Below are 24,549 nucleotides of genomic sequence, written 5' to 3' on the forward strand. Positions count from 1 at the left end.
GTTGAACACTTAATTTAACCCTCTTCTTTCAAGCCAGAAAATCTTAACCCCCCTTTACTTTAGTAATTGATCTTTCTGGTCACTGCCTTTGGTTCTAAAGTTTTAAAAAAACCAACACAGAAAAACAACACTCTTCAGCCAGTAAATGACCTGGCCCTGAGATATAGTGAAAGTTTCTCCTTCTCCTCTTTCCCATTTTGGTTCCACTAATGCCTGTTAATCTCATCTTGTGATATGGATCTAAAAGAAATCAATTTTATTAGGAAATCCAGAAAGTGCTCTTGATGGAAGTTTTGCTTTCTATAGACCATTAAGAGTGATTAGACCATATAATGTAAATAAGCAAAAACAACAACAACCCACCTCTCTGTTTTCCTGTTCATTCAGAAATCATACTCTTTGTGTAATGATTTTTTTTTTCTGGTGGAAGAAAACAAATAAAATATGGGATAGGGAAATAAAGTTATCTTTTTAAAAAAATAAAAAACATGCTTTATATTTTCATAGGAGATCAGGGCAAAGCAAAAACGAATGAAATCTCAGAAATGGCATCAACCAGCCTTCCACATCTCCCTTAATAATTCAATAGTAAGGCCACAAATGGTTGAGGATGATGGTTTCTAATTGCAAATGGAACCAAAGCCACAATATGTTTGCCCATTTGACTTAGCCACCACCAAAATGCAAAACAGTGGACATCTGGAATTACTTTAATATCTTTTAAAGAAAAAAAATGGACTGAAATTAATCCTCAACTAATTATTTACATGGTCATAAAGGAAATGAAAAAAGGCCATTTGAATGGAGTGGTTCTGGCAGGCTTATTTATGGCTGAGTGGTACCTTTTGATTCACTGCTCAGTAACGTCAATAGATCTGAAAAGGTTTTGATGCATTATAAATGAGCAATGGAACTAATCTCACATGTCCCTGTAGCCAATTTCCCTAAGAGAAATGTAGAGGGACTAATAGAATTTACTACACACTGAAAGTTATATCTAGAGAAAGGTAAGGAACTGCTGTTAGTGTGAAATTTTATGGGAGAACTGAGGACCAAATTGTGATCTTTGAGGCCGTAGGCAAGCACACAACTTTCAAAACCTTGAAACTGCAGATCTAGTCTATACAGTATGATCTAGTGACTTTATATAGACTCCAGGGAGACCTTATACTGAATCTTTCAGGAAGGGCATCCATGATTAACGCATCACTTTTTTACAAAATGAAGATGGGCGATGTTAAAAGAACCTATGGTAGCAGTATGTGGAATACTTTTGCAATGTGTGTCAAGTGGCACTGGTTATTTAAAAGGTTTCCCCTGCCAGTCATGTCTAATTCTACGGGGCAGTACTCATCTCAATTCATAGCTGGCATTGTCCAAAGATGCTTCTGTGATCATGTGGCCAGCATGATTTAAAAGCAAAGTTCTACAGAATGCTGTTACCTTCCCACCACTGCTAGGTTGGCAGGAACTGGGACAAGACAGGAGCCTGTCATAAGGTACTTATGTTTCAAACTGCCAGCCTTTTGACTAATCACTCAGCCACTGTGCCTTTTTAGCACTAATTATTATCGATTTATATGTTCTCTCTCTCTCTCTCTCTCTCTCTCTCTCTCTCTCTCTCTTCACACACACACACACACACACACACACACACACCATCTCTGACTGGCCCTGCCCCCATCTATTCTCTGCCTCCCAAGTTCCAGCTGATTGGCTGAGTCTTCTTTTGTTGCCTTGCACAGGAGAACGGAGCTGAAAAGCAGGTTAGTGGTGTGGGAAGGGAATGGGGATTTTATTGTATCCTTCCCCTGGAGTGGGGTGGGAATGGAGTATTTTGCAGTATCCTTCCCCTGCCATGCCCACCAAGCCACACCCACCAAGCCACACCCACATAAAAACTTTTTGAATCCCATCACTGGTTGTAAGGCAATACTTAAAAGGGTGATTCTGTGATTTGCTTTCCAAAAAAGAGAACTAGAACCAGGTTATTCCTATGTCATATTCCTTCTTCCATGATGAGGTCATGAAAAAACTTTTGTTCAGTTACATAAGATAACATTTGGACTTCTATCAGTTGTGCTATTGCCTTGAGATATCAGCACTGTATTACCACAGGAGAAATGACACCAAACACTGCATGTTCAACATAAGACATTAATCACAGCATGAAAACATTTTAGCAGCTTCTATTAAGTCTTTGCAATGTAATTTTTGTACTGAATCTTATGTCTCAGGAACCATATTGTCAGAAATGTCAATACCAAAGCAATGCCCCTAAGGTAATTCACAAGATAGATGAATTCCCATGATGCAGAAATTTATTTTCAAAGGTTACAAAAAGGAATATCACTTATTCAGAATCAGCAATTACTTAATTGAATCTGACCATGAATTTGATAGCATTTTTTTCACACTAAAACTTCAATCAGTTAGCAGCTGACTCCATAATCTTCTATAAGTCTCAGTTTCTCCTAATTTTCCATTTTTGTTAATAAGACACTATTGGCTCATGTTGTTCTGAATTCAATTTCTATCGCTCCTGTTCTTTATTATTTAAGTTTAGTTTTTTTTTATTAGGAATACAGTATTACTTAAAATGTTGAGGTTTTTTTATCTCTTTATAAGGGAAATAGCCATTTTGATATCTATTACTATTGACAAAATATCTGGTCTTTCTCTTGTCTCTGAATTCAATTAGGAGGAAAAAAAGTGATGTCTTTCTTTGAAAAATCAAAGAATGACTTTCTTTGAATGATATGTACAAAGCTGTTTTAATCATCATCATGGCAATACAAGTACACTGCAGCTTATGTAAAGTCATAGGACAATAAACCTCCTTTAGTAAAGCTTGAACCCTGGATTGGGATGAGGTAATTTAGGATAATTTTTCCCCTCATTTGCAATGCAGTGTTTGGTTTGCATGCCCTTTTGGAGACCCAGTTTGTTGACTTAGATGCCATAGTGGAAAACTAAAAGAAGAATAAAAAATGAAACAAATGTTAGTATAAAGCTCCATAAAATGCCTTAGCCAATAAGGCAGAAAAGGCGGTATCTTGGATTCAAAGGCCAGTGTATGTCAAGTGATCAAAAATCAGGCTCTTGGCAACTGGGATGTATTTACGACATGTCTTGAGGCCATGTGGTCACTATTTGTAAACTTCCTAGCCAACTTCCGACAAGCAAAGTCAATGGGGGAAGCCAGACTCACTTAAATGAGTGAGATTCATTTAACAATTGCAGTGATTCACTTAACATATGTGGCAAAGAAGGTCACAAAATGGGGCAGAACTCACTTAACAACTGCCTTGCTTAACAACAGATATTTGGGGCTCAGTTGTGGTCTTAAATCAAGGACCACCTGTAGTTACATCAACAGCAGCCTTTCAGATGGGTCAGGTGTTAATGAGAATGGCATCTCTTAAGCAGTGACTGAGCAACGCAAAGGGGCCGTCTGTACAGAGATCCCCTAGGAATTTTGGGAAGATGACTGTATAAGGCAGGGGTCCCAAACTTGGCAACTTTCAGACTTGTGGACTTCAATTCCCAGAATTCTCCAGCCAACTACGCTGGGAGTTGAAGTCCACAAGTCTGAAAGTTGCCAAGTTTGGAGACCTCTGCAGTATATATACAGGAAACCACATAGCAATTTCAACATGCCTGAAATCCTCAAGGGCACACACTGAGCCCAGAACAGTATACAGGTAGTCCTTGACTTACAACAGTTTGTTTAGTGACCATTTGAAGTTACAACAGAATTGGAGGGGGGAGGAATGACTTATGACTTGAAGTCCACAAGTCTTAAAGTTGCCAAGTTTGGAGACCTCTGGTATAAGGGATGAAAAGTTAAAAAATGGAACAGAGAAGCACACATATCCCTGAAAGGAACCATATCTTTTTCTTTCTTTCTTTTATACACGCTCTGTTATCTTGTCCAGGAAAAGAAACTTTATTTTTTTTTTCCAAAATCATGCCCCAGAGCTGGGAACAAATCAGAATAATCTTGCTGAAAGCCAACAAGGTGGATTATTTCTGAAGCAGCTCATGGCTTCTGCAAAGCCCTACATTGTAGTTTGTATATATATTTCAATTCAAGGTTGTGGGTCTTTTTATGTGAATTTCCTTCAGGGAAGACACACTGATGCAATGATCAAAGACTAAGATAATAAATACCTCCCTCCAACATGCAGATTATCTTCAGTGTGAATTAAGCCTTCCAAGCAAATCACTAATCATGCTGAGGCCCAATTCCTGTTATCCTCTTTTCCTCTTGCTCCTAAGAGAGGAATTAATCAACAAGATCTCTGCATGATCAGGTACTGCTACAGAATAATTCTTTTTGTACAAAAACACTGGACAAAATGAGGTTCTTCTTTGCTGTGGTATTTTGGTCCAATGTATGTTTTGCTTCAATACAAAGTCAGTGGATTTCAGAGCCGCTTGGTACTCACTTAAATCAAAAGAATTTACAACTAGTTTCAGCCTAGTTTATTCCATATAAGTATGAAGGAGTCTACATCCAACTCTGTTTGCTTAATAGTGCTGAGGACAAAAAACCAGAAACGACTATAATAGCAGTTCTCCTTGCAACATCTAAAGTAAACCACAATAGTTTATAATTAAAATGTAATAATTATTACAGTATCAATTGAACATCTTGCATGGAGGTTTTAACAAATGATTTTTCACTGTTCTCAAGCTTCACATGCTTGTGCGTATAAATAAACAAGGAATTCTTATAAGGAATTACAGGTATTACAATTATTAATATGTATATCCTTGAGAAAATTTTATTGTACTGCAAACTTGAATCACTATGGCTTCTATGCTTTCTGTTATTATTATCCATGAGCACATTGCTAACCACTTGTCCAAGAACTTGGTCTCTTACTTACATTAATAATAACAGGAAAAAAAAGAAATGGTTGCTACACAAAGCAAGCAATATTTAGGTCACCCTCCTGATGCAGATAGAGGCAAGAAGAGAAGATTTGACAGCAAATAAGGCAAAAGAGAAATTTATTTCATACATATGAAATATGCCATCAACTCTAAGTTAGATTATATTGCAGAGGCTCAGAATTTAGCTTTTTATATTTTCCGTGTAAATTGAACAATTTTCCCCATTTGATTTTCTAGGTAATTGCCATTTCTCCAAAAATGTTTGAAAGGGAGGCAGCATAATGAGAAAATTCCTGTTTCTGAGACCCCTTCAATAACATTGGATGTGGTCAGTCAGGGAAGAGTGTAACTATAGGCATTCAAGGAGTTAATGTGATTTTTTTAAAAAAAAAATTATTTATTTATTAATCAAATTTATGTAGCCATTTCTCTTATGAGAAGTGAGTCTGGGTGGCATACAGTAGTCAGTAAAAAAAGAAGACAGATATAAAACAGGCATTTAAAAATAGAAAAATCAGCATTAAACTGAAGAAGACTACAAATAAAAATATACAAGCAGAGAAAGTTTGATGACATCCACATCAATAGCGGAGCCATCTTAACAAGTTTCCTAACCCCTGGGAGCCCCAGGCTTGTTGGTGTAACCAGACGCTGAAGGACTTCCAGAATATTGAAAGGGATGGAGTTAATCTAATGTCCAATGGGAGAATCTCATATAGATAGTCCTCAACTTACAACAGTTCACTTAGTGACCATTCAAAGTTATAATGGCATTGAAAAAAGTGACTTATGACCATTTTTCACATTTATGACCATTGCAGCATCCCCATGGCCATGTGATTTACATTTGGATACTTGACAACTGACTCTCATTTATGATGTTTGTAGTGTCACAGGGTCATGTGATCCCCTTTTGCAACCTTCTGACAAGCAAAGTTAAGGGGGAAAACAAATACACTTAACAACCATCTCACTAATTTAAGAACTGCAGTGATTCACTTAACAAATGTGGCAAGAAAAGTTGTAAAATGAGTCAACACTCACTTAAGAAATTTCTCACTTAGCAGCATAAATTTTGGGCTCAATTGTGGTCATAAGTTGAGGACTACCTGTACTGTTTCATGAAGCATTATTCCAATGATAAAATGAATTACAATGTTGCAATACAAACTCCAACTCTTACAAACATCTGTGCAACCTTGCAACACAAGCACAAACATGTCTCGATATTGCAGTGCACATTTTGTCATTTTGTTGTCCTTATTCTGGGATTTTAACTCCCAGAATTCCACAACTAGAATGGTCATTGTTTAAAAACCTGTGGTTTGGAAGACACCTACAGAGCGAATGGCTTTAGAACAATGATGAAAACCCTGCAACCACAAATGCAAATCCCCCCAAAACATTTTCTGAATTCACCCCAGGAATTCTTCCAAGTGCAGTGCCAAATTTTTGCTACCATTTTGATCTGGGAATTACACAAAGAGCATTGTGCCAATTAAAAATATTTTTTATACAATAGAAGAAACACTAACCTTCATTTCCTTTAAACAGGACAAAGGTTTGGAAAATGTTGGCCATAGTCAGGCCTAGTTCCCTTTTCATTACTGCCCTCACTGAGGCTTGCTGATAAATGTAACAAAATTTCAGAACTTTCCCCAAACTATTGAGAAATAGGGATATTTGTAATGACCAACTAGTCAATCAGAAGGACTTTCACAACAACTTCAGTATGACCACTGACTGAGCTGAGATATTTTGCAAATCAGAGCTTCATTATTTCACATCCAGAGATAAACATCAATTCAGAAATGATGCATGATGTCCCTTGACCTTCACAATCTACTTGGATCATGCCAGTTCTTCAATTATTGCCATTAAGTTGACTTGACCGGAATAATTGAGGATCCTATTCTGGCCAGCATGCCTAACATAGATTTCAACCCTCATGCTCATGCCAGCTGCTACCAGGGGAAGAAAAAAAAAACTATGAAGGAGAAAACTGAGTTGATGGCAATTGGTGCCCACTAGTGCTGATAGGACAGAGAGCATTTTGAAATATTTCCACAAGGATTTTTTCTCTTTAGATTAAGTTAAATCCCAGATCACTCAGGAGAGGCAAGACAGAATACAGGCCCAAATGATAACAATTACATTCTTAGTAGTCTCTTCACACCTCTGGAAAAAACATATATCCACAAATCAAATTCAACCGTTGTGGACTAAATGGACATATTTATGAAGAGGTGTTTTTTTTTCTGACTGCAGTACAAAAGCTGGTTGACTATTCCATTTTGCCAGAATATAATATTCATTTCTGACCTACAACTTAGGTGCTTCCTAATGGTTTCCATGTAATATAGTAAGTGGACACCATGAGAGGAATGTAAACATTGGTATGGGGGTTGGGGAAGCAAGAGAAGCTTGATGGATTCACCCATCCCTGAATATCACATAGTAAATTTGTATAAAAAATTTAAATGATGTGAAATTCTCATCCATCCCCATACATATGGATAAGTGATAACTGAAGAAAGCGTAAGTAGCTCGAACAAGTAAAGAGGGTAATAATGACATTATTTATTACCTCACAAACTTTAGAGGTAGTCAGGTCACCCTCATCTCCCCCCCTTCCCACTGCAGTGTTCCTTTCAGCGCTAACAATTCCATTAAAAAGAAAGATTTTCCAGATTCTTTCATTTCCTTCCTGCTTGCAATGTAATGCCTATCATTAACTCTCCTTCTCAGTAAACATACCAATGTGCAGCCTCAACATGGGAGCCATTTGCTGCTTTGAACATACTGACAATTATTGCTTAAATATTCAAGACCAGCTCTGGGTCCCAACAATCAGCTGCAACATTTTTGTTCTGCTATTACCTTGCATGTAATCAGGTAGCTCAGACAACCTGCTGTTCAAAAACTGCTCAAGTCTGTCGGGAGACCTCCCCACTTATTCTCTCACCTTATTTAGACATGTTGAGTTGTGCTCAGATTTCCTTTTAGATCAAAAAGAGCTGGGCCCTTGATTTATGTTCTGGACACACACAGAGAGAGATTTGAGTTTTCCACAAACCTTAAAAAGCAGACTAAAGGGAATCCCAGGTCTCACAAGTTCCACCATCATGTTTTTCTCCCCCATATTGATTGAAGAAGGGGAAGAACGGCATGGTGGCTAGTGGTAAAGATTCTTACTTTCACTCAGAAGGTTGAGAGTTCAGTCCTAGGTAGCAGCAGATGTTTCTCTCTCAGAGTGCAAAGAAAAAAATATATCTGCTGTGAACTCTACATAGCATCAAGAAGGGCATCCGGCCAGTAAATGCTCAGCTCCATCCACTCAGTAAATGCTCAGTTTCATCTAGTCACTCTGACTCTACCCCAAATTAATGGATTACATGGTTGTAAAAAGGGAGGGTATTTTTAATTGGTTGAGAAAGGAGGTTGGTTTAGTCTGAAACAAAAACCAGCCAGGCTGATGTATGGCTTCATGGAGAAGCACGTACTATTTTGATTTTTGGGAATCACTACACATAGTGTTGCTGCTGACAGAATTGCAGGATGCCTTTTGATAGAGTGTGGCATCCCCAAAAGAGACAGGGTGCTGGATTTCATTCTTCCTTGTCAAGGTCAACTCACTCTGTACTTTCACTTGTGACCAGACAACAGAAACCAGGGAGAGGAGGAGGAATGAGTGGAAGGTATGGGTGGCTGGGAGGGAATTGAGGAATTCATGTGTACCATCTGTGGCCTAGGAGAATCTTGACACCTCAAGGTTGACAATGAGAGCCTTCTGAACTAAACAGACTGTTTCCCAACTGGATTGGTGGACACTGGACAGTGGGTGACCAATGAGGGAAGGGGGATTTTAACTATGCAGGTTTTCATGCCAAAAGGTAGAACTGGCTTTGCTTTCTATTGTGTCCATATAGATCTATCAGTAAAGTTATACTCTTGGTAAAATAATGTCCCAGGAGTTTCTTTTGCTGCACATGCCAATGTGACAGTTTAAATTGTGACAGCTTAAGTTAAAGGTAAAAGTTCCCCTCGCATATACATGCTAGTCATTGCCAGTTCTAGGGGGGAGTGCTCATCTCCGTTACAAAGCTGAAAAGCCAGCGTTGTCCAAAGACTTCTCCATGGTCATGTGGCCAGCATGACTAAAGCTCACTCTGTTATGCAGCACTAGGGATTTGAACCATCAAACTACCAACCTTTCTGATTGACAAGCTCAGCGTCTTAGCCACCATGTCCCTTTTGTGAAAGCTTATATTCTCTTATTTTTATGCCTTATCCTTCCCTCCAAAAAAATAATAATGAGTGAATACCCCAATTTTGTCACCAAATGTTCGCATAATTTCAAGCCATGTTAGGGTAGGCAGAATATGGTGAAAATGGACCCATATATCCATAGGGAATCATTTTGCTGTGATACAAACTCTGTTCCTAATATTGGAACACACATCTGAAATGGAAGAACTTGTATCATGATACCATAACTATGTTTATCATTTTGGCATTATCTTGGTTAGAAAAAAGACACTTATAAAAATGGGTGCAGTTTTTCTCCCAAAAGTTGTACCTTTTTAAAAAATACAAATATATTTGATGTTCTAATTGAGTCTTTTGGCTACTGAATTTCAGTGATCCAATCATGTGTTTGTGTGTGTGTTTGTGCCACAGATAGGGTGGTGTGCACTGCAGATGCAGGTTAAAATGTGGCTTATGTGTTTCCTCTCAGGAAATGGGAATTCAAAGTTTTATGAAAATCATCTTCTTTATCATATGGTGATATGATATATGGTTTATACAATCTATCTATCTGCCCTAATCTACATGTTCACACAACATGATAAATCATTGTTTACAAGCCATTTCATATAAAACACTGTAATAAATCCAAGTAAACCACATCGTGGCTTTTTCCAGTGCATGAAATAGGTCACTGTGTGTCAGCTTTGAATTGCTCTTCAATTACCACCTGAGACACAGTAATTTTTATCTATATTTCTAAATTGGACAATCTTCTATATTGTACATGAAGTATAATGGAAACTATAATCTTCTCTTGGTTTGTGTTATGTCAGCAGCCATGGCTGCTGGGAATTCTGGGAATTGCAATTCTAAAACATCTGGAATTCCTTTGACTCAAGAGGGATTGAGTATATTGTTGTTCTCAGTGTATGGAAACTCAGTGTTATAGGTTGTCCTATTATCTTTGTCCTAAATTTGTTCAACTTATTTTTATGACCTTCATTTTCATAAATTACAAAATCTGGCAAATTTCTGAAAGTATTAATTCTTTTTCTCTTTCTGTTTCAATTTTCCATTCCATTTGCCTTAAAAACTGAACCAAATCCAAGTAGTTAAAAACTGTTCTTACTATATATTTGGTAAGTTTAGCATATATAAATCATAATTAAATATCATTAATGGACCAACTGAAAAAGGTCAGAATACCCTGCTAAGCAATGAAGAAGTGCAATGTAAATTAGATTAGGATGCATATTTTCAAGACCAATATTAACAAACATCAGCATGTTGATGTGGCACTGTTATCTATATATTCACAAAGACTGTTAATGCAGGCCAGGATTAATTTGGATATGGAATAGTTCTTTAGTTATAAGATTATGAGGGTGCTACATATATACTGTCTGCTCTTATATCTGCAAAAAAATGTATGTAATACAGTTACTGAGATATAGCCCAAATACAAATGCAGTGTTAAGAAATGTCAGAAGGAGTCCTGATCCTCACATTTAGTAAAGGTTTAATTCCTACTACATAGATCCCCCCCTCATCTTTTTATAGACACTAAAGTATCAACACAAGAGCACACAATCGATACAAACTCAAAGTTAACCGCACCAAACTTGATTGCAGGAAATACGACTTCAGCAATAGAGTGGTCAATGTCTGGAATACTCTACCCGACTCTGTAGTTTCTTCCCCAAACCCCAAAAACTTTAACCTTAGACTGTCTACTATTGACCTCACCCCTTTCCTAAGAGGTCTGTAGGGGGCGTGCATAAGCGCACCAACGTGCCTACCGTCCCTGTCCTATTGTTTCTCTTATTCTTCTTTTATTTTTCTTATATGTACCCATTTCATGTATTCACAACTATGTATACACTTATACTTATTATCTTGTAAACAATTGGCAAATCAAATAAATAAATAAATAAATAAATATTTAGTCTCTGTATATTTCCTTAAGGAATAGAATCAAGAATTTACCTTGAGCAAGATCTGTTTCCCTTCATTTCCCTTCATTTTAAAAATCCAGATTTCCTCAAGATAAGAGACTTTTCCATTTGGTTATGTCTTCAAATATGGTCGCTTGACCATTCTGTTGTTAATTGAGGAGCCCCAAAATAGAGCTGAAAAATGAGAGTTGCACGATTATGAAATTAGGCAAAAGGAGCCATTTTAAACATAATCTCCCTTGATCTGTCACTTAGATTCACTTTTTTAAATCTGGCCTTTTTCACTTTCATAGAAAAAAAAATGAATTAAAGGAGAAAAAACAATGCTACTTCTAAGAGATTTCTGGAAACCAAGTGAACCAACTACACAAATGTGCATGAGAAACATAAATCAGCAAGTCTTTAGTGATTAGGTAAATTTTGTCACAGAATTAAAATAATTAATCTTGTGGTTAAATACGAGCACATTTTTAAAGAAGATATGTTCAGGTAAACATCTTACTTGAAATGTGAACTTTATATATGTACTTTGAATTAGTGACAGTAACTATTTACAGATGGCCATAAACATATTAAATGTTCTTTGGAGAATAAATATTTTTGCCTTTATTAAAAGGGATATTTATTTAGGAGGGATATTTCTCTTCAGTTCTGTAATCCCCTCCCCCTTTGGCATTTTTAAAATTTTCCTTGGACTTTTCACATGTAGTCCAATTTTACACAACAAAACTATACAACCAGTGCTCTTTTGGCTCACTTTCATTCATATATATCATATATATATATATATATGAATGAAAGTGTATATATATATATAAGCACTGGGATCAGAAGTAACTTCCAACGTCCTACCGGCTTTCCCATTGAGCTTCCTTGTGGGAAACTATCATGGATTGTCAGAAACTCCTTGTCCTCCTGCTAGGTTGATCCGTGGAACTGCCTGCCACTTTGCTAAGCAGAGGGTAAAAGCCAGGATGGGAGGGGTACAGAGTCAGAAGAAAACTTCATCCCCACTCCCCATCCCAGTGTATCTCCAAAGGCTCCCTCTCTGCAAGGAGGAAGATGGTTTACCCTCTGATTGCCCATGCCCCCACCCAGCCAGTCCTGTCTTACTAGCAGGGATTCAAGTCCCCTTTTCATCCTTCCCTTGCCACTCCCTCTGCCATACAGAGATTTCAGTTTTCAGCCTCTGGTCCAAAGCAGCCAATCCCCACTCACATGTCAAGCTTTGCCACCAATCAATTGGATGCAGAAGCCAGAGAAAGGTGGGGAAGAGGGCGGGTGTACAGCATTCCCCGTCATCCCTAGCACTATACAACCTAGGGATTTCTCAGAAGTAAAGTTAGAAGGCACAGGGGTGCTGAAGCAACCACAGCTTACTATATTTCATTCTCAGGGGAGTTCCAGCATTAGGTAAGTTAGCCAATTTTAGTTACCTTGGTTCAATAATTGCTGTCCTAGCCATTACAATCCAATTACACCCAACTGAAGGTTGCAAACAAACAGATATGAGAGCTCGAGTAGTATATAGATAGTGTATGTGCTATATCTTGTCATTTTCACTTTTTTAGAAGGAATTTAATAGTTGAAAAACTATTCCACTTCTATCAAAGGCAATAGTGACCAGGCTGGCCATGAAAAATTAATTTAAAAAAAATCTTTGAATGACATATATATATACATATATACATATATACATATATACATATATACATATATACATATATACATATATACATATACACATACACACACACACACACACACACACACACACACACAACACACACACACATATATATATATATATATATATATATATATATATATATATATATATATATATATATATATAGTCAATTGAAGCTTAGCTGAAAGTTTTAATCTTACAAATAATTTAGAAGTCTTAATTGGTCAGAAAGATTAAAAGCTAGAAAAAATAATAGCATAGGGAGACATTGTAATGGATCTTTGTTTTATTTTTAGATGGGATGGGGGACACACAAATAGTTTCTTATCAAGTACAAATATTAAGTTACATTAAGTCTTCCCTCCCCCAAACATGTTCAAGAAGCAAGAACAAGCAAATTATTTGAAATTCCATTCCCAGAAACATATATTCTAGCTGCAAGGGGTTTTATAGCACCCTTAAAGTAGGAGAACAAATAGTCTCTTCCATGGAACTGAAGAACTGGAGTTTTAATCCCATGGATATCTAAAACATCATAGAGGCTCACTTAATACCAATTACCAATGTAGAATAATAGGAAGAATATACTCTTGAGATTTATTTGCATCATCTATTTCTTCTCTTGAATTGCCAGCATAGAAGCTTTATAAAGGATGGCTTTTAAAATATTTTCCCCAAGCTACTCTACTTACAGCATATTAAAATAGTTTGTGCTTGGCATTTTGACCAAATAATTTTAGAATAAGCAAGTTTCTGTAATAATCTAGTATGGCTTTATTTGCCTTCCCAAAATCAAAGCTAAAGTATTATGTGTATGTTTAATGTACAGTATATGTACACAGAGAGACAGAAAATCTCTACTGACTGCCTAAGGATAAAAACATTTTGAAAATAAATCTTCCAACAACACTTTTCTGGCTTAAACCCTGTGATACCTCAAAGGTGGTAATGTCAGTTTGGAATGTATCTTCTGTGTACCATACTTATTTCATTTCTGCTACATGTATGCACTTGAAGCATGGATCCAGAGAGCCTTCTCCACAAGTGTATAGAAATAGTGGTAACAAATAAAGCTTTTAATACCCTGGCCCCCTTATCCTGTCCAACCCAAGCTGTAGGACATCTACAGTGAATCCAGAAGGTAGAAAATAAAATATGCCACATTTGTTTTGGCAACACATCTACTGCTGGAGTGAGCAATTTATTAAGCAATTGGTGGTGTATGTGTGCGTAACAGCAAAATAAACAGTACTGCAACACCAATACAATTCATGGCTATGAAATATTAGCACCATAAATTCCTGAGTGAAATGTTATTAAAAATTTCCAGCTCTATAAATGCTGCTATTAATCACTTTCAAATTAACCTTATGCAAGTTAAATTATTGTGAGTTCCTAGGCAAATTAAATTGTGATTAGTTCCAGACTCTTTCTCCTTGATCTTGTGTTTAGAGAAGGAAATAAAGAAGGACCTACTGGTTATGGTTTATAAAACAGCTGCATAGTGGGGGGGGTTCCTTTTAAGTGTGAAATAAGTAATGGAAGAAAATACCCTGCAATACTTTGATTGGCAAAGAAAGAAGCTTATGGTGAGAGTAACCCTCCAGTTGCTACCATCTCCATTATTGACATTGTTTTAAAAGAAATATGATGGTTTTTGAGGCATTTTCTTTAGCTGCTTCTTCAATATTATTTTGTTGTACACTTGTTGAAAGCTGATCATGGTTATATCATTACAAGTTTCATTTGCTTTTACCTGCCAACCAATGAATCCTTTACAGAAAGCACAAAAAATACCACCAAGGCATTTTCTGCCATTAGTTGGAAACTCTCTACTGAACGAGTTCAAGCAGGGTTATTATCACATCAGATATACAAGGTAAGTGAGGTCATAGAATTTTTACCCAGATTCCACTAGAGAGCAGTATTCTTTTGTAGAAAGCAGGTAGATTCCGCTCTGCAGAGAAAACTAGGAGGGATCTCTTGCAAAAGCAGATCCTCTGAAGTGATTTAAAATTATAATGGAAAAAATCACCATACTCCAGAACATCACCATGAAGTGATGTTCTCATATTTGAACTGGTTTATGTAGCTGTGGAACTTCTGCCTCTGTCTTGGTATCTCCTACACACAAAAAAGTAATTACCAAACAAGTCATTATATTTTTATAGGACTTGTTGGAAATTGGATTTATTATTAAATATTCCCTGATGTGTTTGATTTTATATTATATGTATATATATATATATATATATATATATATATATATATATATATATATATATATATACAAATTATATGTATATACATTATATATATATATATATATATATATATATATATATATATATATATATATATATATATATATATATATATATATATATATACAAATGTTGAAAGAGATAATTTCGCATTCTTTGAAGCCACTGATATATACAAACAGGATGTTCCTGTTCGTTATTCCAAAGATCATGAAAATATTTAAGATCAATTTCCTTTAGTTCTTTCAACTATTTTTTAAAATGTTAATTCCTAAGTTAATTCCTCCTAAATCGCTACCAGATGTGTAGTTTTTGGAAACAGCTGTAGCCTTACAGCCACATTATGACCTAATATGCAGAAAATAAGGTTACCATTCCTTGTAAAAATTCACTTGAATAACATAGCTGTCCATTTCAAACTATGATGATATCAAAATGAGGAAATGTACATTGTGATATTGTCATGTAAAGCTGCCCTTTCATACTTGCATTGCAATGTCACACAAAAATTCCTAAGCATTTTCTATCACAATGTCACAGCACATTTATCTCCCTTCCCCCTTCCTATAGCTTCATAGTAGTTGTGGGTTTTGTTTTGTTTTTTTAAGACTGATACGATTTTTTTAAGGAAGGGGTGATACTTCTTTGAGATTTTTCTTTCTTTTTTTGGCAATGAGCAATTCCTAATTCCCATTTTACCACTTGATGAAGCGTGGGCAGCATTTCCTGATTAAAAGCTTCATGATCTTTTAAGGTATATTATTTGATTATTTTGGCTTGGCACTCTTATAAAGAAAATACAAAAAAAATCCTCAAAAAATGTTGCAATAAGGGATTCTAGACAAGTCCAGTTTATGAAATCAGCTTGCAAGGAAGGACATTTTATTTGTGATTTAATCAAGGAAGAGAAATGGCTTCTTGTTTGCCTCACCAAGCTCTGGATGGATGAAGAGACATTGGTTAACCTCCTTCAAATGAGTTCACTAGGTTTGGAGGACAGATTATCTTTTGCCCTCCCTTAAATTAAGAGTCAATCATTTCTTAATATATACAACAATGTGTTTATAGCTTGATAGAATTAGGATTCTGATAGTATACTGATCATTTATCTCTCTGAGGTCCTTCCGTCCTACAGAGCCTCAGAGGTCTCAATTTTCTGCAAGATGATCAGCCCGATTTCATATTTCCTCTGCTATTTCTCTTTCTGATAGGAAAAAAAATGCTTTCAGTAGGACTGTGGATATCCCTGCCTTACAAGGCTTGGTTTTCCACTCATAAGCCTGGTTTTCCATATAGTGTTTGCACATATTGTAGGTTGTAGCTGTATTCTTTTTTCAAACACATCACAATTGCCCCATACATTTTATTGTGCTCAAGATAACAAATGTTTGTTTGTGAGTTGTTGATAATCCCTAGCATTGTTTTTGTGAATTTCAACTCCTAACAATCACATAAATGACAAGCAGGCACAAAATGGCTGAGTTTTGATGGCCATGTTTTTCAGCTTTTTTTTTTTTTTTAGAAAAATGGGATGTTAACAATGAAGATAGTAATGATGACTGCAGTGCAAATGGAAGTACATATAAAAAGACACTAATAAAGCATTTATAGTCTTTGAAACTAATGGTGGTGAAATATTGTTAGTTTACTGCTAATTTTTATTTGCTCAGTTAATAGTGTTTCAGATGATGAAGGCCTTCCTTGGAAAAGCTCTGGAATATAATAGTATAAACTGTATAATACTGCAAACTGTCACCAATTTACAAACTTTATACAGATAAACTATTTGTGACCATGTCAAATTGATTGCCCACTGTGTGACAAACCAAAAGAATGGTGCAAGATCTTAATCAATAATCAATTATTAAATATATTTTTGAGTATGTACTTCTTAGGATCAATATCTGGAACACCAAAATCCTTAATTTGTTATCTGGGCAGCTGTCAATCCTAGGTTGTGAAATCTGATAGGTTTGAGTATAGATTTGAAAGGATTAATACTTCTTGAGGTATGGTGTGTTTCTCAGTTGCTTAAAAATACTCTATTATTGAAATAAAAATAATACACATCTACCATCCTGAAGTAAAGGTTGAATTCTCATTTCCAGGTAATCTCGAATGATACTGCTTGTTCAGATCCATTCTCATACAGGCTTAAGCCTGGTTTGGGAACTGCTTGTCAGGATCCTGATAGTGGCCCTAATTAAATCATGAGCTTCGAGCCAAGCTTCAAAAACATCAAAGGATTTATTAGGAGCTAACACATGTCAGTATGATCTGTATGTAGGTGATTCTGAGACATGTAATTCATTCTGGTTTTCCCCCACCCCTCTGTGTGTATCATAATTCATATTCTCCAACAAAACATGTTCATAGCTAGGAGTCATCAATCATGCTCTCCAATTAGAGATTTGCATGGCAGAAACTCCAGTGCTTAGTTATAATTTTTGCAAGATATGAATGGAATGCACTTTTGATTCCAAACTGCTGCACTGCTCTTACAAACTCGTTTCCCTTCCCCTTTCTGTTCATGGCAACTCTAAACCAGACATAGAAATGTTTTATGAGTTGACACTGCTATTGTGACCATGGTAGTTGATGAAGATGAATAAAGAAGCACAACCTTCTTCAACATTCCTTTTCTGCGGCTTTTGATATTGTCAACCACAATATCACTCTGAATCATAGCCTTGCATTGGAGCTCAAAAGAACTGATAACTATAATAGTCTTTAGAACAGATTTTACCAAAATCAAAATATCTGAGTTCTCCTGCCCATACATTTCTTTCTCGCTGCATTCTGCTTCACTCTATTTTTATACTGTCTCTATTGACTTCAATGGCCACAATGCAAAACACTGAAGTCTTGGGGCTATGTTTTTTAATTATTAATGTCACTGGCTCTAATAAAAATTATTAGTATATTTCAGTGGTGGGATTCATTTTTTTTACTACCAGTTCTGTGGGACATGGCTTGATGGGCGTGGCAGGGGAAGGATACTGTAAAATCTCCAGTTAGAGGTGGTATTTGCCGGTTCTCCGAACTACTCAAAATTTCCGCTACCAGTTCACCAGAACTGGTCAGAACCTGCTGAATACCACCTCTGTATATTTATCCTGTCAATTCAGAAAGCAAGGGTTCCTGAGAGCAGTTGGCATGTGTGAATGAAGCTGTATCTCTAGAATGGAACTGCTTGTTAATTTTGACTAAAAAATTTAATAGATTTTTTATTATTATTAATGATTTTGATTTGCATTTCAAAATTCACTTAACATACACTGTTAAGGGGATTTTCTCCCAAACATTTTAAGAGGGACTTCTACCCTATGAAATGGCTTTTTTTGTATTTTAAATTCAGTGGCTTTTTGTATTTTAAATTCAATGGCTTTTTGTATTTTAAATTCACACTCTCGGGTAATAGTTGCCTTATTCCCCATCCTCAAGAAGGAAATGAATATGCCTTCCAAGCAATGGAAATTCCTCTTAAGAATAAGGAATTGCTTCTGTTATGAAACAGTGAAAACTAAAATGTTTCTTCTACATATAGACCTGGGCATATCCATTTTTATTCAGCTACATCTTAAGGGCTTTTCCCCCCGCTTTCACCACCCCCTTGAGAATTGTACTTGAGAATGTGAAAACAAACATTTAGGTGGGAAAGAAAATTTCTGAAGCTGAATGTATCTTATCTAAGCATGTGTCTTACTACATAGCTTCACATTATCCAAATGTGAAGCTATATAGTAAGACACATGCTTAGATAAAATACATTAATGGAAGCAAGCTAATACCACCACCACCCTCTCATTTAGAGAAGGGGTGTCCAATCTTGACAATTTTAAGTCTCTTGGACTTCAACCCCCAGAATTCTCCAGTCAACATGGCTAAATGGAGAATTCTGGGAGTTGAAGTCCATGAGGCTTAAAGTTGCCAAGGTTGGACACCTCCAAACTTGGAAGTAGTCTAATTATGACCACAATTGAGAGCCCAACATTTCTGTTGATAAGAGAGACATTTGTTAAGTGAACAAATACCCCATTTTACAACCTTTCAGGGAAGTGAATCCCTGCAGTTGTTTTTTTTTAAAAAAAACAAGTTTTATTAATTCTTTAAGACATACAATACATAAATACACAAAAACACAAAACATAAAAGCATAAAAATCTCTTTTCTGAAAGTTGCTTAGTCCCGGGTTATAACTCTTGGTACAGACACAAATTCAAATTCATATTCCTTTTATATACCATTTCATATCTTATTAGCATTTTCAATTTTCTATATAACTTCTCCTCTCTTTTAAATTTTCTCAATTTTATTTATCTCCTCTCAATTCAGATCATAATATTTATTATTCTTTGTCTGTTCTATTTCCAGCCATCCATTTATTTTTCTTCTTTAAAAAAGAAGAAAAACTTCTCCTGTACACTATATGGAGTATGATGCCTTTATCTCTCTCCCCTATATTTATAATACTTAATATAAAACACATAACTTACATTGGGATTCTGTCTGGTACATTCTAAAATTATACTATGTTATCGAAAATGATACAAATCTATTCATTAGTATTGATATTCATTTATATCTTGAACGTTTAACACATTACTTTTCAATTAAATCACATACTTTTATGGGAGCCCTATTTTCCATAGTTATTCCCCCCCCCACATCACATATTATAGCTCATTATTTCATTACGATGTTCCTCCTTCTTCTACTTCAAATCTCTCATTTCACAAAACATTTGCTAATATACCATAGTCTGATCATTAATATTAACAATCATTTATATCTTAAACATTTTATCCATTTCAATTAAATATCATGCCTTTGTGGGAACAGTTATGCTTTCCAAAAATTATTACCCCCCCCCAGATCACAATCTTAAATCATATTTCATTGTAGTACTCCTTTTTTCTTAACAAAAATTTCACTAGTTTATGTTAAATATTTTATCACATTTTAAATTACATATTATTTCCAATTTTCTATGGTTATTTCTAAATACAAATATAAAAATACAGTCTTATGTACTGTTAGGGTTTGAGGATTAACCCCTAGAAGAGTATTGCAGCAGTAGTCAAGCCAGGCAACCAAAGGAGAGCGGAAGGGCCCCAGAGTATACACACACTGAACACAAACACTGTTTGTAGTTTAAATAGTTTTTAATCCAGTTAGAGTTTAAGCATTGTCATTCAGTCCATTAAGTCATTCACAGTATTTCCATCCAGTAAGACTCACTAGTATAGTCCAAGTTAAGAGTCCTTGCAATATCTTTATCAGCCGATAAAGATATCTTCTCCTCCTCCGGTTTCACTCTCCAGAGAAACAAACGCTGGATATTCAGCAAACAGTAGCAAACAATAAACAGTTCAGTCACTGGCACTCACAGTCAGTAATCACAGTTAGTCACAGTAACACACAGTAAGTCGCAGCAGCACACAGTTACAGCAGCACTCAGTTACAGACAGCTCACAGTTACAGCAACAGACAGACACAGCCAGTTACAGTAAGCTTTCCAGCTTCTTATGCTTCCTTATATTGTAACTTCTAACCGCACCCTTAATCGGCTAATTGCCTGCTGCATTGTGCTTAAAGTGATAAGCACTTAAACCATGATATCTAAGTTTTATATATTTATTCACCCAAACCATATTTGGTATCAATGTTATACCTAACATACTCCCCTTTTGGGTGAATTAAATATATAATACCTTTACAATCTTATCCCATATTTTTCACAACTCTCCTGGTGCTTACTGGCACCTTGGGCTTTAGTAAAATTATCAGCTAAATTGTCCTCCGACATACAGTACTCTAGCTGAATCATCTTACTTCTTACAGATTGTCTCACGTTTAGGTATCTTAGATCTGTATGCTTGCTCCTTGTTTTTTACTCCAATATTTGTGGCCATTTGAATTGCTGCCTGATTATCTTCATGTATAATTATAGGATAATCTACTGTTATACCTATATCAATTAACATTTGTTTATACATTATTAACTCTGTACATAACAATGATAAACAGGAGAATTCTGCCTCCATAGTAGACAAACTTATATGCTGTTGTCTTATTGACTTCCAGCCTATTAATGTATTACCCAGCATTATGGCTGTTCCTGAAGTCGACTTTCTAGTGTCTCTTTCTGATGCAAAGCTAGCATCTGCATAAGCACACATAATTAAATCACCCTTTGGTTCTAAATACAATGAATAATTCATTGTCTTTTTAAGATATCTTAATATCCTCTTAGCTGCAATCCAGTGTCTTTCACATGGTGCAGAATTGAATCTAGCCAACTGATTCACGCAGTACGATATATCTGGTCTAGACCAATTACTAATATAACTCAAACTACCAATTAAAGATTGATAAATCACCTTATCAAACTCAGGGCTTTGTTCATCAGTGTTGCTAAACTCCTGACTCATTGGAGTCTTAGCTGGCTTACAAAGCTCCATCTTGTAATCTTTTAGCAATTTGCTTATCTTATCTTCCTGAGATATCTTAAAACCTTTCCGTGTTTTCTTTATATTCAAACCGAGATACTTCTTTATCTCCCTAATTGCTTGATCTTTATTCTCTTTCCTAATGATGTTATTATTTTATTTGCTTCATCATTAGTTTCAGTTATCAATGCAATATCATCTGTGAATAGTAATAATAATGATACTTTCCCATTTGTCTCCCTCTTAAACAGACATGGATCGGCTAAACCAGCTTTAAATCCTATATTGTCTAGTTCCTTTACAATATACTGGTTCCATTCATAGCCTGATTGTTTTAGACCATAGAGGCTTTTCTTTAACAACCAACAATCATTATTATCCTTATTTTCACTTTTAATACCAACAGGTTTTTTCATATAAATAATATGTTTTAATGGGGCGTGCAAGTAAGCAGTTTCCACATCTAAATGGTTAACTATATAGTTTTTACTAGCTGCCCACACTAAAGCTGCTCTCTCAAGGTTGCTGCCTTAAGACTAGTTGCAAACACCTCATCATAGTCATTAGCATTCTGCCTAAAACCTTGGGCTACTAACCTTGCCTTATGGATTAAATTACCATCTTTATCTGTTTTTACCTTAAATATCCATTTGCAGCCAATGGATTTCTTTCCTACAGGTAATTTGGCATTTTCATACACCTTCATATCTCTTAAAGAATTCAGTTCCTTATTCATTGCTGCATACCATCTTTCTTTTTCCTTAGTAGGATACTTTTTAATTTCTTCTACAAAATTAGGAACTTGATTAATCTGGCACACTGTGTTAGCCTGGTACCTATCAGGCAGTCTAGATACACGTGTAGTTCTTCTGGGAATTACAGGGCTTACAGGAGGACTTTGTTGAACTACTACCTGTTCATCTTCCTCATCCTGTTCAGCTATTGAATCTGTTTCTTCCTTTATGGGCACTATTTCATCCTGTATTTGTCTCTTTACCTTATTTTTAAAATTACAGGGATAACTAATGGGATTTCTATAGGATTCAATAATTACATCTTTATTGGCATCCTGTTCTAATTTCTCCCATCCTTCATGTTCTAGAAATTGGGCACTAGCACTACATAACACTTTAGATGTGCCTTTCTCCCAAAATCTATATGCCCTATGGTTTGCCTGATAACCAACGAAGAAAAATCTTTTAGCTCTATGTTGCCCTTTTTTCCTGAGTTGTGCAGGAATATGCACCCATGCTGGTGCACCAAATGTGTGCAGGTAACTTAGGTCAGGTTTCCTGCCATGCCACCTGGTAAATGGAATTTCACCTGTTGTTGTATTAACAACGTTATTCAATATGTTATTAGCACACATTGTAGCCTCCCCCCACAAAGAATCAGGTAATCCAGAATCATTTAACATTGTTCTAACCATTGCCTGTAGTGTTTGGCCTCTTCTTTCAATAAAAGCGTTATGTTCTGGCCTGTATGGAGCAGACTTCTTATGCTCTATTCCAGCTACCTTTAGTCTGTTCTGGAATTTGTTATTAACAAATTCCGTGCCATTATCTGTCACCAGGGTTATCAATTGACGTTTAGACTTTCTTTCAGCAAATCTAAGCCAATTGAAAAAATGTTGATATGTTTCAGTTTTGCTTTTCATTAAATAGCAAAACCCATATCTAGAATAATGGTCCATAATGCTCAGTATATATCTAGCACCCCCATACTGGGTTTCTTTGGACCTATTATGTCTGCAAATACTACTTCTAAAGGTTCTTTTGTTTTGAAACCATTTAGCCTATTTGCAGGCAATACTTTGCTCTTATCTTCACAGCAAACATTACAACGCAAATATTTATCACAAGGTTTTAACCTTATTCCTTCAGATAACTCAACTGTACGTTTTAGTATTTTAAAATTTACATGCCCCAAACGCCTATGCAATAAATGGATACATTCATTATTTATATTATTAAATACAGTTTGAGCCTCCCTTTCTTACTATTATCTAAGACATATAATGTTCCATTTAAAGCTGCAGTTACCCTTTTGTTATCTTTTTCAATTATGCAATTATTATCTTTAAAAGTAATTACATAACCTAATTTATCTAATACCCTTACTGAAAGCAAATTAAACTTTAGTTGTGGTACATACAACATTTTTATATCCTGGTTTATGTACGGACAACGTGCAAAACCTTGACCTTTCGCTTTCAGGTTCCAGCCATTGGCAAGTGATATATGTTGAGAACTTGTAGACATTTTTATAAATTTTGTCTTATCTCTTGTGATGCAGTGGGATGCGCCACTGTCAACCACCCATAAATTATTCTTCACATCAGAGTTGCTAAACATGGCTAGTTCAAATGCTTTCTTTGGCTTTTTTACATTTTGGCTTTTTCTCTTTTGCAGAATCTTGCCAAATGTCCTCTGCCTCCACAATTAAAACACTTTTTAATTGTGTATGCCGTTGAAGATAAATTCTCTTCTTCCAGGTGCTTTACTTTGCTTTGCTGGTTTCTTTCAAGCTTTGAAGATAATTTCTCTTCTTTCTTATCTTCTCTCAGCTCGTCACGCTCACGCCTTCTTCTGGCTTCTTCTAGTAGCCTGCCTGTAATCTCGGTTAATGAGAGGCTTTCTTTTGGCAATACCTCTAACGAAGTTACATAGTCATCATAGCTTTGATCTAATGAAGATATTATTATGTAGACTTGTTGCAGTTCATTAAATATAAGCTCTTTTTCTTGCAATTCTTGAAAAATGCTTTTCATACAGTTTAAATGAACTAACATATCTCCATTCCTCTGAAGATGCGTTCGAAAAAGCTTCCGTGTAAGATTTATATGTGCTCCTACACTGTCCCGAACATAAATCTTCCTGAGGTTCTCCCAGCAGTTTGCAGCATTTTCTTCTCCACGAATATGGACAAGCTGCTGATCACAGAGAGTCAGTCCTATGATGCATAAAGCCTGCTCATTTTTCAGTTTAAAGTCTTGTAACTTTTCTTTATCATCATCATCAGCAGGATCCCATCTA

This window comes from Notechis scutatus, chromosome 2, assembly GCF_049901735.1.
Source record: "Notechis scutatus isolate UNSWTSFEM ecotype Mainland chromosome 2, rNotScu1.2, whole genome shotgun sequence".
In the NCBI taxonomy this organism is placed as follows: Eukaryota; Metazoa; Chordata; class Lepidosauria; order Squamata; family Elapidae; genus Notechis; species Notechis scutatus.